At 42.6% G+C, this 18,114-nt stretch overlaps 1 long non-coding RNA gene across 3 annotated transcripts in view; it reads left to right on the forward strand.

Annotated features, from left to right (window-relative positions):
• Positions 1-18,052, forward strand: part of LOC102546462 (uncharacterized) — a 209,570-nt gene extending 191,518 nt beyond the window's left edge. For 2 of the 3 annotated variants that reach the window (XR_010058214.1, XR_005494366.2), the window contains one exon: positions 17,019-18,052. This is a non-coding gene — a long non-coding RNA (uncharacterized LOC102546462). The remainder of the gene's footprint in view (positions 1-17,018) is intronic. The other variant, XR_005494365.2, reaches the window with a different exon arrangement.
• The last annotated feature ends 62 nt before the right edge of the window (positions 18,053-18,114 follow it).

Raw genomic sequence — 18,114 nt, forward strand, 5'->3', positions numbered from 1 at the left:
AACCCTAGAGATAGAAAACCGAAAGAGAATAGGAGTCATAGACGCAGCATCACCAACAGAATACAAGAGGTAGAAGAGAGAATCTCAGGGGCAGAAGATACCATAAAAACATCAACCCAACTGTCAAAGATAATGTAAAATGCAAAAAGCTCCTAGCCCAAAACATCCCACAAATCCAGGACACAATGAGAAGACCAAACCTAAGGATAATAGGTATAGAAGAGAGTGAAGATTCCCAACTTAAAGGGCCAGTAAATATCTTCAACAAAATTATAGAAGAAAACTTTCCTAACCTAAAGAAAGAGATGCCCATGAACACACAAGAAGCCTACAGAACTCCAAATAGATTGGACCAGAAAATAAATTCCTCCCATTACATAATAGTCAAACACTAAATTCACAAAGTGAAAGAATAGTAAAAGCAGTAAAGGGAAAAAAGTCAAGTAACATATAAAGGCAGACATATCAGAATTACACTAGACTTCTCACCAGAGACTATGAAAGTTGAAGATCCTGGGATTAGAATGGAGTAGCCATCCTAATATTGAATAAAAATTATTTTCAATCAAAAGTTATCAAAAAAGATAAGGAAGGACACTTCATACTCATCACAGGAAAAATCTACCAAGATGAACTCTCAATCCTGAACATCTATGCTCCAAATGCAAGGCACTCACATTCATAAAAGAAACTTTACGGGGGCTGGGGATTTAGCTCAGTGGTAGAGCGCTTACCTAGGAAGCGCAAGGCCCTGGGTTCGGTCCCCAGCTCCGAAAAAAAAGAACCAAAAAAAAAAAAAAAAAGAAACTTTACTAAAGCTCAAAGCATGCATTGTGCCAATAATAGTGGAAGATTTCAACACCCCACTCTCATCAATGGACAGGTCATGGAAACAGAAACTAAACAGAGACACAATGAAACTAACAGAAGTTATGAACCAAATGGATTTAACAGATATCTACAGAACATTTCATTCTAAAACAAAAGAATATACCTTCTTCTCAGCATCTCATGGAACCTTCTCCAAAATTGACCAGATATTTGTTCACAAAACAGGCTTCAACAGATACAAGAATATTGAAATAATCACATGCATCTTATCAGATCACCATGAACTAAGGCTAATCTTCAATAACTACAACAACAACAAAAAACAAAAAGCCCACATACACATGAAATAACTTGGTCGAGAAAGAAATAAAGAAAGAAATTAAAGCCCTTTTAGAATTTAATGAAAATGAAGGCACAACGTAGCCAAAACTTATGGGATACAATGAAAGCAGTGCTAAGAGGAAAACTCATAGCTATGAGTACCTCCAAAAAGAAACTGGAGAGAGTATAAACTAACAGCTTGACAGAACAACTGAAAGATCTAGAACAAAAGTAAGCAACTACACCCAAGAGGAGTAGACGGCAGGAAATAATCAAACTCAGAGCTGAAATCAACCAAGGAGAAACACAAAGAACCATGCATAGAATGAAGAAAATCAAGAGCTGCTTCTTTGAGAAAAATCAACAAGATAGATAAATCCTTAGCCAGACTAACCAGAGGGCACAGAGACAGTGTGTAAATTAACAAAATCAGAAATGAGAAGGAGACTTAACAATAGAAACCAGGGAAATTAAAAAAATTATCAAATCCTACTATGAAAGCCTATACTCAACAAACTGGAAAATCTAAATGAAATGGACAATTTTCTAGACAGATACCAGGAACCAAAGTTAAATCTGGATCAGATAAATCATCTAAACAGGCCAATAAACCCTAAGGAAATAGAAGCAGACTTCCCAACCAAAAAATGCCCAGGGCCAGATGGGTTTAGTGCAGATTTCTATCAGACCATCAAAGAAGACCTACTACCAATATTCTTCAAACTATCCCCCAAAATAGAAACAGAAGGTACACTACTCAATTTGTTCTTTGAAGCCACAATTATGCTTATGACTAAACCATACAAAGACACTAAAAAAAAAAGAGAACTTCAGACCAATTTCCCTTATGAATATCGATGCAAAAATATTCAATATAATTCCTAAAAACCAAATCCAGGAACACATCAAAGGATCCTTCACCATGCTCAAGGATGCTTCATTCCAGGAAGGAGGGATAGTTCAATATACAGAAATGATTCAGTGTGATCCACTATATAAACAAACTCAAAGAAAAAAACCACATGATCATTTCATTAGATGCTGAGAAAGCATTTGACAAAATTTAACACTTCTTCATGTTAAAAGTCTTGGGAAGATCAGGAATTCAAAGCCCATACCTAAACATAAGAAAAGCAATTTAGCAAACCAGTAGCCAACATCAAACTAAATGGAGAGAAACTTGAACCAATCCCTGTAAAATCAGGGACTAGACAAGGCTGTCCACTCTCTACCTACCTATTCAATGCAGTACTTGAAGTTCTAACAATAGCAATTACACAACAAAAAGAGGTCATGGGGATACAAATTGGAAAAGAAGTCAAAATATCACTATTTGCAGATGATATGAGAGTATACTTAAGTGACCACAAAAATTCAACCAGAGAACTCCTAAACCTGATAAACAACTTCAGCAAAGTGGCTGGATATAAAACTAACTCAAACAAATCTGTAGCCTTCCTGTACTCAAAGGATAAATAGGCTGAGAAAGGAATTAGGGAAATGACTCCCTTCACAATAATCACAAATAATATAAAATACCTCAGTGTGACTCTAACCAAGCAAGTGAAAGATCTGTATGATAAGAACTTCAAGTCTCTGAAGAAAGAAATTGAAGAAGATCTCAGAAGATGGAAAGATCTCCCATGCTCATGAATAGCAGGATTAATATAGTAAAAATGGCCATCTTGACAAAAGCATTCTACAGATTCAATGCAATCCCCATCAAAATTCCAACTCAATTCTTCATAGACTTAGAAAGAGCAACTTGCAAATTCATTTGGAATAACAAAAAGTCCAGGATAGCGAAATCTATTCTCAACAATAAAAGAAATTACGGGGGAATCACCATCCCTGACCTCAAGCTGTATTAGTGAGCAATCATGATAAAAACAAACAAACAAACAAAAACCTGCATGGAGCAGAGACAAGCAGGTAGATCAATGGAATAGAACTGAAGACCCAGAAATGAACCAGATCACCTATGGTCACTTGATCTTTGACAAAGGAGCTAAAACCATCCAGTGGGACACAGGCAACATTTTCAACAAACGGTGCTGGTTCAGTTGGAGGTCAGCATATAGAAGGATTCAAATCGTCCCATTCTTATCGCCCTGTACAAAGCTTAAGTCCAAGTGGTTCAAGGATCTCCACATAAAGCCAGATACACTGATACTAATAGAAGAGAAAGTGTGGAAGCACCTAGAACACAAAGGCACAGGGGGAAATTTCCTGAACAGAACTCCAATAGCTTATGCTCTAAGATCAAGAATTGACAAATGGGACCTCATAAAACTACAAAGCTTCTGTAAGGCAAAGGACACTGTCATTAGGACAAAATGGTAAAAAGATCTTTACCAATCCTACATCTGATAGAGGGCTAATATCTAATATATGCAAAGAACTCAAGAAGTTAGACTCCACAGAACAAAATAATCCTATTAAAAATGGGGTACAGAGCTAAACAAAGAATTTTCAACTGAGGAATAGCTCATGGTGGAGAAGCACCTAAAGAAATGTTCTTAGTCCAAGAATTCTTAGTTCTAAGTCTAAGAATACCCTTAGTCATTGGGGAAATGCAAGTCAAAACAACCCTGAAATTTCATCTCACACAAGTCAGAATGGCTAAGATAAAAATCTCAGGTGACAACAGATGCTGGTGAGAATGTGGCGAAAGGAAGCCTCCTCAATTGTTGATGGGATTGAATGCTGTTACAACCACTCTGGAAATGAGTCTGGAGGTTCCTCAGAAAATTGAAAATGGTGCTACTTGAGGACCCAGCTGTACCTCTCCTGGGCATATACCCACAAGATGCCCCAACATATAAAAAAGACACGTGCTCCACTATGTTCATCGCAGCCTTATTTATAATAGCCAGAAGCTGGAAAGAACCCAGATGTCCTTCAACAGAGGAATGGATACAGAAAATGTTGTACATTTACACATTGGAGTACTACTTAGCTTTTAAAAATAATGACTTCATAAAATTCTTAGGCAACTGGATGGAACTAGAAGATATCATCCTGAGTGAAGTAACCCAATCACAAAAGAACACACATGGTATGGATTCACTGATAAGTGGATATTAGCCCAAAAGCTCGGAATACCCAAGATACAATTTATAGACAGTATGAAGCTCAAGAAAAAGGAAGACCAAAAATGTGGATGTATCAGTCCTTCTTAGAAGGGGGAACAAAATACTCATGTGAGAAAATACAGGGACAAAGAGTAGAGCAGAGACTGAAGGAAAGGCCATCCAGAGACCGCCCCACCTCGGGATCCATCCCATATGCAGCCACCAAACCCAGTCACTATTGCTGATGTCAAGAAGTGCTTGCTGATAGGAGCCTGATATAGCTGTCTCCTGAGAGTCTCTACCAGAGTCTTTCTAATGCAGATGAGGATGCTTGCAGCTAACCATCAGATTGAGCACAGGGACCCCAATGGAGGAGTTAGAGAAAGGACTGAGGGAGCTGATGCCATAGGAAGAACAACAACATCAACCAACCAGACTCCCCAGAGCTCCCAGGGACTAAACCACCAACCAAAGAGTACACACAGGGGGACCCATGGCTCCAGCTGTATATGTAGCAGAGGATGGCATTGTCTGGCATCAATAGGAGGAGAAGCCCTTGATCCTGTGAAGGCTTGTTTCCCCAGTGTAGGTGAATGCCTGGGTGTTGAGGTGGGAGTGGGTGGTTGGGAAGGACAGCATCCTCTGAGAAGCAGGGGGAAGGAGAGTGGGAGAAGGGGAAACGGGGAAAGGGGACAACATTTCAAATGTAAGCAGTTGGCTCTCTTACATGGGATGTGTCTTAAGTTGGTCAGTCACTAGTTGGTCATTCACTCAATCTCTGCTCCATCTTTTTCACTGTGCATCTTGTAGGCAGGACAAATGTAAAGGTTTTGTGAGAGGATTGATGTCCCCCTCCCTCCACTGGAAGTCCCACTTGGGTATAGGAGGTGGCCACTTCAGTCTCCATATTGCCCACAGGTAGAATCTCAGCTATAGTTACCCCCAAAGATTTTCCAGAATCTCCTCCATCCCAGGACTCCAGCTACTTCTCACTCCCAGCCTTCTCCCACAACCCCTCTCCCCACACCTGATCCCCATCCCTGTTTCCTCCTCGCTTCCTCTTTCAAGCAGTTCCCTCCCTCCATCACCTCCAATGGATTTGGAGCAAGGGGAACACTCTTCCATTGCTGGTGGGAGTGCAAACTGTCACAACTACTTTGGGAATCAATTTGGTGGTTTCTCAGAAAGTTGGAAATATTTCTACCTCAAGACCCAGCTAAACCACTCCTGGGAATATTCCCAAAAGATGCTTTGCCATCCCACAAAGATACTTGCTCATACGTGCTTGTGGCAACTTTACTTGTACTAGCCAGAAACTGGAAACAATTCGATGCCTTTCAATTGAAGAATGGATCAAGAAAATGTGATACATACTCACAATGGAGTACTACTCAGCTATGAAAAACAACGAGACCATGAAATTTGCAGGCTAATAGATAGAATTAGAAAATATCACCCTGAATAAGGTAACCCAGACCCAGAAAGAGACACGTGGTATATGGACTTACTTATGAGGGGAGTTAGTCATGAAGTAACCACACTACAATCCAAAACCCAAAGAAACTAAGTATAAGAAGGGCCCAAGGGAGGATGCTCAAATCTCACTTAGTTTTGTTTCCAACCATTAAGAAGTTTACAAAGACAACATGTCTTGATGGGTCCTAGCACCCATACCTTCTCCCATCAGCAATGGAGCTCTCCTTCATACACCACGATTGCTCACCTGAAGTGAACCAGACACATCTGTATATATAGAAGATCCCAAAAGAGGGCAGGGGAAGATAACTCAGTCTGTAAATTGCTTTTATGCAAACATGGGGATCTGAATTGGAAGCAGAGAATCCGGACTAAAAACAAACAACGAAACAAAGCAGAAAAAAAAAAGCAATCAAATACAAAATAGACACAAAGGCACACTTGTAATTCTAACACTGGATAGGTAGACAGGAAGGTCCTTGGGCCTTGCTGGCTAGGTGTGGTCACCAGTTTAGCAAGCCCTGTGGCAATGAAAACCTTTGTCTCAAAACAAAACAAAACAAAACCCAGGTTGATGTCTTCTAAGAAACAGTGTAGATTGTCTTCCGGCTTCCAGGAGCATACGCGTGTGTTGGGGGGGGGGGGCGGTAGAGGAGGGACAGAGGGAGGGAAGGAGGGAGGGAGGGAGAGAGGGAGAATGAGAGAAAAGAAGAAATTCCAAGAAAAACAAAGTACCCTTTGTCCAGGAGCAATGTCCCCAGGGTATTACAAATGATTCGTGCCATCCCAGTAGCCTGTGACCTGCTGAGTTCTAAGAGACTCAACGGTGACTTTAGTAGGCAGTACCTTAGACTGATACATGGTTTGTGTCTCTGGACTGGATTCCCAAAACTTCAAGATCTGAACTAGTAACTGAATGACTTTCGTTTCACCTCAAATGTTGTACAACAGAAAGGTAAAACCATGTAGTGGTCATAACATTCATGAGGGAGGTTCATGTTGCTGAAAGTTCTAAGAATGAAAAGGGGATTTAGCCAGACAGTTGCCGGCAGGGAAGGCCGATGCATCAAGGAGTTAAACAGAGAATTCTCATGGTTCCAGGCTCACAAATAACAATCACCTTCTCTTCGGTCAACACTTAGAAGTAGTTCAAGTTTTAGACTTGAACTAAAAACAACAGGCAAAACGAATTTGTTTACTTTTTCTTTTTTAATAATCAAATAAGAATTACTAAGAGAAAACAGATGGAGCATAAATGTCCAGCATCATTAAAAAGAGTCCTACTTAATATGAGTGTTAGAAACAAAGTAAGCCTTTCCTAGCCACATTCTGCATTTCAAATTAAGACATCTGTAGAAGCTAGAGAAAAGAGCAGATTTGTGCAAGTATGTGTTTATGCGAGCCTGTGCACATTTAGTACTCCAAAGTAAAATGCCTTTTGCTTTTTGCCCCAAGAGCCATTCTGACAGGCTATGCTGTTTTAAACTCTGGGCTGAACTAGATAGACGTAGCTGGTGGTTGTTTCCTCTTTAGGGCGTAGACCAGCCAAACCCCTGCCAGGCCTCTGGGTCTCCCAAGGTCACTTCCTAACCACACAGCAGGCACTGTGGAGGGACACAGGCTACTTAGACATCTTTGTTCTCCAGAGCATCAAGGACACAGAGCTCCACTTGAGGTTCTATTTGGCAAGTTTCAAGGAATATGATATTTTAGCCAATAACCCATCCCAATGTCATTCAAATAAGATTCTAAGAAATGAATCCTCGAACTGGACTGTCAAGGTGTCTGAGATCTTCCCTGGCCCCTTTCCTGAACCATGGCTCTTCCCCGTAGACAGAAATTAGTGCTGGGAGTTGTTTATGTTGCTCTGGCGAGCACCACGGAAGGACAGTAGGTGGATAAACATACTAGTTTGCCTTGTGCAATCGCTTGTGTAATAAGTGTACCCTTATTACATTTTCCAGGTTGAGCAGCTGAAGGTTACTCAGAAGTCCAAGGAAGGAGAATTTGAACCTAAACCCAGATTAGAGAGCTAGCCTAATTGATGTTTTGATCTTCCAATATCATTCATAAAGTTTAGGGTTGTTTGATTTGGCCTCGATTGAAATCTGTCTTCGACAATCTGGGCTCCAATGCTCTGCTAAGCAAGTAAGAGTGACGTGATTGGCATAACACAATTTAAACTACCAAGAAGGCTAAGGTATAGCTATTTTCTCTTGTTCTGTAGATCCTGAAGAGGTGGTCAAGGATATATAATTTCACTTAACAGTGGAGACAATTTATTCTTTCTTTCATGTACACACCGTGAGTGGCTCGCCTTTCTTTCATGACAGCAAGAGCATGAATCTGTATAGTGAGGTTCCCACTGACTGACTAAAGTCCTTTGCAGCCTCTCGCTTTGTGATTTGTTTTCTTAGTTATATAGTTTTAAATCAACCTTTGTTCTATTCAATCAGTACTGCTGTAATTATATTATGGGCGTAGGTAATTCAATGAAGACAAAACAGCCAATCTAAAGGGACTAGGAATGACTTGATTATGGCATTTTCTGTCCTTGAATCACCAGAACTTAATTAAATGGCATTTCCTCTGTATTAGATAAACTTTTCTTCTCCCAGTCTAGTTGATATCTATCTATCTATCTATCTATCTATCTATCTATCTATCTATCTATCTCTTGAGATCCAAAAAAAGCAAGGCAGAATTATTCCTGATCCTTAATCGCAAAGACACTCCATATTCAAGGCCCAAGGTCAGAATCAGGTTGGATGAACCAGAAACTTGGAGGTTACTAAGACCCCAAGCAACTCGACAGGGACAGACAGCCATAATGTCAAGTGCCTCACTGGTCTCCAACTGTTGGGATTAGAGCAGATATCAGTGAAGCATTAAATATCTATGATTATTATCCACATTTTGGAAAGTAAAAGAAGATATGTTACAAAATTATGCCAAGAAAACAATGTAAACCCATTCCATGGCATCATGGGTCTGAAGCCACCCAGTCAGGAGCCAGAGAGCCACAAAGTTTTCATGTCAGAAACATGGAGTCAAGAGAATCATTTACCAACAACAGTATTCCACAGGTCACAGACAACAAAGGTGCAGGGCTGCGAAAGAACTTTCTGGAAGGCCCACAGCAACTTACTGGCAGAATTAGGAACTGGACCAGAGTTTCCTGTTCCCAGACTAGTGGTTTTCTAATGTGCCACGTGTTTGTGGAGGATTTCTTTCTCTTCACGGCATGATTACAGCCTCGTGGAGCCTCAGGTTGCCCCAGGCCACATCATCCGGGAATGTAAACTGAAGTCCAAACAGCAATAACAGCCGACTGTTTCCCGGCGATTCTCTACCTGTGATTTTAGAAACTGCCGTTTTTACTTGAGATTCCCATAGGAGAGTTCCTAGGCATCTCCCTGGGTTAGCTAGCCCGGGGTTAGCAAGTGTTTTCCTTGCCTACCATCCCAGGACAGCAGCATAAACATCAATAGAGATCCAGAATGGCTGTGGCACTCCCATCTCATGCCAGTACCTTGACCACAATGTTTAGTCTTTCTAGTCATAAAACCCCTCTAGGGCGACATATGTGTGAAGTGATTTTGAGTTAGTTTATTAAACTGTGACCATTCAATGAACTAATGGCCCTTGGTTTGGGGAGTAGTAATGCTCCATATTGCCAACAGAAATGCTAAATTATCCAGTCCTGAGCCATCCCTCCTTGGGAAATATAGGATTAGCTCCTGTGACCCTGAGGTCAAAATTTTGCCAGTTATTAATATGGCGTGTTGCTAGGTAGACTATCTTAATATATTCCTGATTCACTAATACAAACTCGTGGCTAAGAGCTCCGTACATGCTGAAGGAAGCTTTTCTCTGGCAGGGTTCTCTGTAAGGCAGCTCATAGCCTTCTTACACTAGGCAGGCATGCAGCAGTGTAACTCAAGGTAAACATAGTGAAACCACCTATAAAAGGGAGACAATGGAAGCCTATGTCTAAACAGACTGCCCCCAAAGGACCCTTGTTCCTGAGATCTGAAACAAGACAGCAGTATATGTCATGGTCTGCCCTATCTGGGTCCTCCCATGTGTACTATGGGACTCAACTTTTCCTGTGGTCTGTTTTTAGCCATTAAGGACAACCACTGTGCCACAGAGCACTGATCTGGAGTAATTAAAAATAAACTTTTAAGAAGTAGACCAAGTTTGAGCCTGGAAATGTGAGGGTGGACAGTTCCAAGGGCATCCAGCTTCTTTGATTACTTGTCTCATTAACAGAAGGCTTTGGGGCAGCTAGGTGGTGCGTGCCTTTCCTCTCAGCATTTGGCAGGCAGAGATGGGTAGACCTTTATGAGTTCTATACAGTGAGTTCCAGCTCTGCCAGGACCACACAATGAGACCCTGTCTTGGCAGGGGGAGGGGGATTGAGGGGTGGGAGTGGGAGCAGTGGGAGGTGGGACTCTGAGGGAAACGCCTAGGAGATTTTATTAGAGTTTGAGAGAGAAACAACAGAGCTAGCAAGTTCTAAATCTCAGCAGCTGCTGGAAAGAAGAAGGGAAAAAGTCATGGCTTCTAAAGAAGAATCCAAGGAAGCAGATGACTCTGCTATGGCTTTCAGCAAGCAGTTACATGTAGAGGTAGAGGGGAGTTTCAGAGAAAGGGTAGAAGGAAGACCCAGAATTCATATGCTTTCAGACAGTAACACCCCCCATCCAAAAACAAACAAACAAACAAACAGGAAGATAGAAAGAAGGAAAAAGAAAAATTATACTTAATTATTTTTTGTCAGAACTTAGTAACCAGTCTAATTTAGAGTGCTACATGGTGGAAAAGGAAGGGGTGGCCTCAGAGGAAGGGTAGCCATGTCTAGAGTAAAGTGGAGAAGCCATTTACTAAGCAGAAGCATCCCCAAGGATAAGAGGGTACTAGAAAACCAAGAGCAGAGGCCAAGTCCCAACATCACTTGGCCACACGTGTGGGAGCCTTTATAAGATATTTTTTTTACAGCACCATCTCCTGGTCTTTTGTTTATCAGGAACTTCCCTATCACACTGTGTAAGCTCAGTTCATCAGATGAGGCCCATGTGAGGAAGGGCTTTTAGCCTGAAAACTAGACTCTTTCATATGCTTTTTAATGCTGTAGTCTCCGGTTTCTACTCTCCTGTCATAAAGAGTTTGCAATGGTCTCTGTCTTTGTCCTTGTCTCTCCCCTACACACACACACACACACACACACACACACACACACACACACACACACACACACAAACTTAATCTTTGCATGAGTATCTGTGGCTCTAATACAGAGGCCTCTCGCTGCGACTGGTTCCACTTCCCCACACTTTGCCACCACGAGTCATCTCATTACGTATGGCAGGGCACAGCACAACACAATGAATTAATGACCCATCATCAAAAGAATTCCACACACACTCGACTGCTTCAGTGTTGCTCTCCCAAATGATTTACAATTATTGACTTTCATTTTCTGTTGTTTCTCGGGTTCCTCCATGAACTCCCGTGGCTGGCATGTTTTTCTTTTCTTGGACTGTGTTTTAGAAATGAATTTAATCCTCCTTTCAACTGACCTTGGGGTGACCTCTTCCCTCTCCTCTCTGACTTCTTGCTTTCTGGCTTGTCTCAGGTTCCAGCTGTTCCCTCCTCCCGCAAGCGTCCTTCCTGCAGATCCTTCTATAATTGGGCTTGTTGTTGGTTTCTAAGCTTCCACATAGCCTCCTCCCTTTGCCCTTTCCTCCCCCACCCCAACCCCCCAAGCCCTGGGACTGTGGTGTTTTCTCTGGGTCAGGCCGAGCCTGTGGCCTCTCCACAGCCAGGACCTATCTTCCTCCTGCTGTCTTCTTCCTGTGCCTTTGCTTTAACTCAGTTTCCCACTTCCGCTCTTCCCCTTATCTCCATCTTGCACCTGTCACCCTTGACTCTTACAACTTACAGACTTGGATTTTGGGAAAAAAATCCCCTTAAAACAAAGTGTACCAAACACTGTGTCTCTTCTTTTGGAGCAGCGTGTCTGTCGTTGGATGAATGCGAATTCACTGCAGGTCACATCCTGCTCTCTAAGTTGCAGCTCTATGTAGCCCCTCAGGGTTGCCCAAACATTGTCTTCTTATAGCACCCTGGTAAACACATGGGGCCCTTACTTCCAGGTCTGGACTTTTAAAGATGATGTGAAGACCGGGGTTTGTTCTCTGATGTAGGCAAGACAGTCTATGCTATTCTTTGCTTTGCTTCCTCTAAGATCTTTCCCCACCACTGCCCTTTCTCCCCTCTGTAACTGCCTTCAGAGTCTCCTGGAAGCAGCAGGCTGGCCATCTTCCTTAGGTCTGACTTTCCTACTTTCCTTGCCTTCTCAGGACTGACCAGCATTGCTTCTTCTTTCCTTTGGCAAAGCCATCGTTTTCTCTTCACTAATGGCTGTTTTAGGCAGTGCAGGTTGGTTCATAAGACAAATACATTTGGCCTCATAAAGGGCATACACTATTGAAACACGGAGGCAGACGTCAGCCAGCATACGGAATACTGTAGCAGGCAAGGCAATAGCAGCAGTTGTTAACTAACTGGATACAAATTAATAAATCGCCTAGTGTTGATATGGGTGCTATCAATAAAGGTACGAGATAAAAATGGAAAAGAGTAGGAAAGGGAGGGTCATGGAGGTGTGAAGTAGAGAGGCGCCTTGGTCTTGGAAGGAAGCTCAGGTAGACTTCAGCGAGAAAGTAACAAAGCGGAAGCTTGAAGGGGGTCAGAGAGGAGGCCATAGCACACGACATTACTAGGGTGCACTAGATAAAGGGACAGCTGCTTCTAAGATACAAAGGGTAGCCTGTCTGTTCACAGCATAGGAGACCAGCACCTTGGAGTGTTGGGTGGAGGGTCAGAGGGATCAGAAAGCTTTGGCCCCAGGTTATCTATGGCCTCATAAATGCCTGTTTCCCACACTGTCCTGTGGTTTCTGTCAGTGAGCTGTATGTCCTCACTTCCTTCCTTTGTTTCCTCTCCAGCAGGCTTAGTCCTTCCAGTCTCTTCTGAGTTCTTTTCAGGCACTGCTTTCTTATCCTGCTCTGCCTCCTCACCCCCACACACCATAGATCACACCAATCCCCTTGGGGTCTGCTTTACAACCAAAGCTCTCATATGAGAGCTGATGAGGGCAGATGCGGTAAGAGTATCTCCAGCCCTATCTATCATATGAACAGACAGGCTCACCTTTGTGGATCAATCAGTGGGCAAACATCAAAGGAGACCACAGGTCTTCATAACATCGGATTTTAGGTAAAGGATTATGATAGTCCCGAGGTTCTAATATAGAGAGGAGAAAAGTAGGAAGGAAGGAGAAAAGAGGAGATTCGAATGGAAAGAAGACTTGAGGGCTTCCTTCTCTGAGGCTGCTGGATCACACGAAGATCCTCATGAGGATTTTTACTGCTCGTGGGCTTGTCTAGCTTTTTGGGTATCGACAAGGAGAAGTAGTGATGTTGCCATTAATGTGGCTGAAGCATGCTTACAGTACTTGGGCTCATCGAAAAGGCCTGCATATATGTGTGTAGCATGTATATTGCTTTTGGATCTACAGGTTGATAATTCTTCACAAAATTTGGTTAGGGGCTCTGATGCTGAATTCTGGTGCCACCAACCTGCAGTGTCTGCCCTGTGCTGGCTCCAAGTGTTCCTCCCACATCTTCATCTGAGGTCTAAGATGTTGTAGAGAAGGTGTGAACTCCCAGCTCAGGGAATTACCTCAAAGCCCCACAATCTAACACCCTGATTTTCATATATGAGCTACTCAGCTCCTTTTTAACTGGCTTCCCAGTTTGACACCTTTCTGTGTGGTCCACACAGGATTGGTGACTGACTCGTGAGCAGACTTGCTATCCCTACATCTGATGGATATAATTTCAGGTTTCATTTCTACTTTTGTGAGTAGGAAGGGACCCACCACACCAACAGGATAAAGAACATGTTGTCTGAGTGTAATGGATCTGCAATTGGCTATATGGTAGCAGGGATGCCCAAGAAGAAAAGCTTGCTTGGTTTGCATCTGCAAGGTTATAGGAAGTGTTGTGTTGATGGCTTAGTTCCCAGCTTTGGGATACTGGGGAGCAGTGAAGCCTTTAAGAAGTAGACCTTGTGGGAGACCTGGGTCACTTGAGGTGAATGAACAAAGAGGAGATTGGAGGAGCTGGCCCTTCCTGTACTGTTTCGTACTGGTCATGAAGTTCATGTCCTCTCCCACTGCGTGCTGCACACACAGTGTGTTCCCTTGTCATCACCCCAAAGCAATGATTCTACCTAACCACATACACTGAAACCTTGAAATCTATGAGCCAAAATAAAGCTTTGTCTGGGCAAGTTGACTGGTCTCCAATATTTTTTTACAAAACAGCAGGGCAAGAGAAAACATCTCCCAACAGTTCATCCTGATCCAAGGGGTAAACTTTTAGTTGGGACCATCCCTTGGGACTGCATCTAGGCATCCTCTACTGCCTTGACACATGGGCAGTACTGATTGAGATAAGGAAACCCACATCAACCCATTGATTAGAAAACACTGACCTGTAAATTAAATAGAAAACAACAACCAACACTGATTTACATGAGCAACATAGTTATTCTACATTGTAGACCTTATCTAAAAAGTTATCCAATCTATTAAGCTCACTTTCAAAAACTCATTACGTACATTGGACACACATATTGTCACGTGTGTGCTGGGCCTTGGAGATGGAAGAGTGAGTGTGTTAAACTCCTACATACCAGACTCTATGCAATGAAGTCCTCTTTTTACACAATAGAAAAACATTAAGCGAAGCTCTTACTCACACTATTATGCCAGACAAACATCAGAAACCAAGTCTGGCTCCAAAGCTCTCTTTTCAGTGAACAGTATCAGCTGTTATTTGGACTTGCCCTGGTGCCCAGGCCCCCTAGCCAGGCTTCCAGTCATTTGCTGATCATTAATAGAGCAGGTGAGACACGACTGATTAACAAGGTTGTGTCAGAGTCTACGGATTACTGGCAGTGTTGGTGCCCTTCTCTGACTAACAGCCAAAGTGCAGTCGCTGAGGACTGTGACCAGGCACGGCTCCCACCCACAGCTCTCCCATCTTGGCTCTTCTGGAGACAGCATAATTGTATAAAAGAGCTTTCTTGTCTGGTGCCCCTGTGTGACTGTAATTTGGGAAAAGGTAGCGTTTTGAAAACCAAGACACTTTTTAAAGGAGCTTTTGTTCAAGTATAAAGCTAGGCTTCCCTCAGTGATGTGCTTAGTTTTTTGGATCTTAACTTGCTTTCTGAGGCCCAGGTTTTGGTCATGTTCCTGAACACCTGTTTCTGTGGTTTATACCACTCCATCCCCCAGGGCTATATGGCAAGATCTTGGAACTTGGGGACCAAGGAATGACCAGAAAGGAGCCAGGTTCAGAAACCCCCTTAGGATGCTGGGCTTGGGTTAGCTCTGACAGCCCCTGTGCCTGAGGTTAGGTTTAATATGCCAGGCTTTCTGTACTTTATGCATCCACTGTGGTTGTATTATGTTTACGTGGTGCGTTGAGACATTTTCTTGTTAGCACTCAGTGTTTGTAGATCCCAGCACAACACACCTGCTGACTGCCAGGCAATGGTACTTGCCCCAGGCTGACCACTCAGGGCCGTAACCACAGGCTGAGAAAACTAACCTAAGTCTGAAGCAACTCAGTTTATCTTTGTACATTTTCACAACCAGTGGAAAATACGGAGGCCAGCTCTGCATTGCTCAGGAAATTCAAACTAGAGACAAAAATAACTAAATCTGCTTCTCAGCAATGTATCGGGTGATTGCTTCACATTTTCCATGTTCTTCTGTGTTTCAACCAAAGGCTGAGGCTTATGCTCTTCTCAGTTCACCATTGCTGTATAAAATGGAGTTACCAGGAAAAACCGGGGTGACAACAGGGATCACTGTCCGAACATGCTCATGTTGGTACAAATGATTCCATTTCTGACATTGTCAAAATTTGTCTTAAAATACTATTCACAAATGTTTAGATGATTAAACAGTCACTTTTTAAATAGATCAAACATCTAGTACGAAGACAGTAGGATGTCATGTTTGAGCCATGTCACAGAAAACTATACATTCATTTTAAAATTGGGGCTTTGAGGCACAGTTAACCACACAGTCACTACTCCATAGCACCAAAAGGAAAGAGAGGACAATGAAGAAGGGACAAGGACTGGAGCATGGGTACCTTTGGAAAATGGAAGAGAATTTGAGAACGGCAGGATTTTTGATGTTGGTGTCATGTACACCTGTGGGAAAACTGCTAATTAAGGTTGAAGTCCAATGGATAGCCTCTGAGCTCGGTGCAAAATGGTAGACTCCCTTTTCTGACATTGTCTGGGGTATTCTAAACAACTACACTTGCCTCCACCTGAGAAATGTCACATACCCTTAATTATTTTTTAGTATCAGGTTTCTTTCTCCTGACAAAACTTGTTCAGCCCAGCACCTGAGATTCCTGAAATGCTAATGAAGTATGTTAGGTATCCTAAGCCTCCAGCCAATGACATTTGCCCACCCGTGTGTCCCTGCTCTCAGTTCCCCAAAACTTAATAAGCCTTCAATCACCCTAAGTAAAGTTGATCTGCCTACTGACTGACAAGCAGTCCTGGTGTGGCCATTCACTGGACGAACTCATATGGCTTGTGAACCCCCACTCCTCTGCTCCCACAACCCTCATGGAAAGAGTGTCATATTTCTCAGTGGTGTAGCCTCTAGTACATTGCCCTTGCTCAAGTAAATAACTCCCTGCCCACAGTTACACAGGCACCTTACTTTTGTTTGGTGGGACATACAAGGAAAATCAACCAAAAGATGTTTAAAAACCACATTTAAAAATAGGAGAGAAACTTATTGGGGAAGAGTTGGGCAAGAGTGGGGAGATAAGAGAGAATTATGGGGGAGGGTGGAAATATTATCAAGATACAGTGCGCATGTGCATGTAAGTCATTGTTATATGAAAAGACTCTCAGAGACACACAGTCAGTTATGCACAGTTAAAATGTAATGATCAAAAGAGAGTATGTCTGTTATTTCTGTCCTGTCTTGAAATTTGGGATTCTTGAAAGTTCGTTGTCAGGTTTTAAAATTTGAAATCCATTGTAATTATTTCATGACAAAACTCCTCTCTCATCTTTAAATTGAAATTTGTACTCTTGCAATGTTGGTCTTTGAGTGTCACGAGGTGCTTGAATGTCGGGCTTGAGAAACATGGGTCCCCTTTTTCCCTTACTCCCCTGTTAACCTCCATCTCTCCCCGACAGGGCTTAACATGGAGGCTACGTGCACCCTGAATAAATATCTGTTTACTTGGACAAGATTATCATCCCCAACTCCTTACACTGCCATGGCGTGATTTTGAAGAAGCCAGAGGGTGAGAATTAAAGACACTGGGGCATCCTAGAAAACCAGTTGCAGTTCATAGAGACAGTGTACACCTTATTCATCTCTGCCCACAGTGTGTTAATAATACAGTGTTTTATTTAAGGGTTATGGTCTCCATCACTCTAAACAACTGGAAAACGAAGGACAAGAGGAAGAAAACGAAGGACAAGAGGAAGAAAACGAAGGACAAGAGGAAGAAAACGAAGGACAAGAGGAAGAATTCCTATGGTAGTTGCCCCAGAGCATGGGGCCCAGCAAAATCAGTCCTATTAAGCATGAGCCTTTGAAACAGTGGGCTCTCCAGTTCCTTCATCTGTAGAGACTAACGAGCCTTGAGGATCTGATTCAGGGGCTTTGAACCTCATCCTTAACTCCTTACGTCATCCTGCAGGTCTGGTTTCAGATGACCAATTCTGCACCAACATAGGTTAATCTAGCCTCGAGGTGACCCTGAAGAGGATGCAGCCATGTGTGGCCTTTCCCATTTCAAACTCTCTCTTGCTCAATTCATGGAGACTGTTTTCTGAGGCACTCAGGTATGCCTTCTTTAGCTGATTCAGTTTTCCATTTCCAAAGCACTGTTAACAAATTGGCAACCTTTGAGTTCTATGACCAGAACCATGTGATCACACATCACCCTTGACCTCCACTCTCATTCAGTGTCTTTATTTCCTCAACAGCTGATTTTATTGACTCTTGATTTCTCTAATAGAGACAGAACCTTTCTTTCATCCCTTGCAGGGGTTCATCTGGCATCTTCATAGTGCTCTTGACTTTGAGGGCCCCGCTACCCTCCATAGACATCACAAGTCAGGAAATTGTTCACAGGTCTCTGGCACATCTGCTTGCACCCATTGTCTGATTCTGTTGATTAACTCAAATATAAAATATTAAAAAATGCATAAAATTTTAATGTATGTCTATAGGTAACTATATGTCCTTGCTTTGCTTGCAAGGGAGAAGGAGGAAGGGAGG

Source organism: Rattus norvegicus, chromosome 15, assembly GCF_036323735.1.
Source record: "Rattus norvegicus strain BN/NHsdMcwi chromosome 15, GRCr8, whole genome shotgun sequence".
Classification (NCBI taxonomy): domain Eukaryota; kingdom Metazoa; phylum Chordata; class Mammalia; order Rodentia; family Muridae; genus Rattus; species Rattus norvegicus.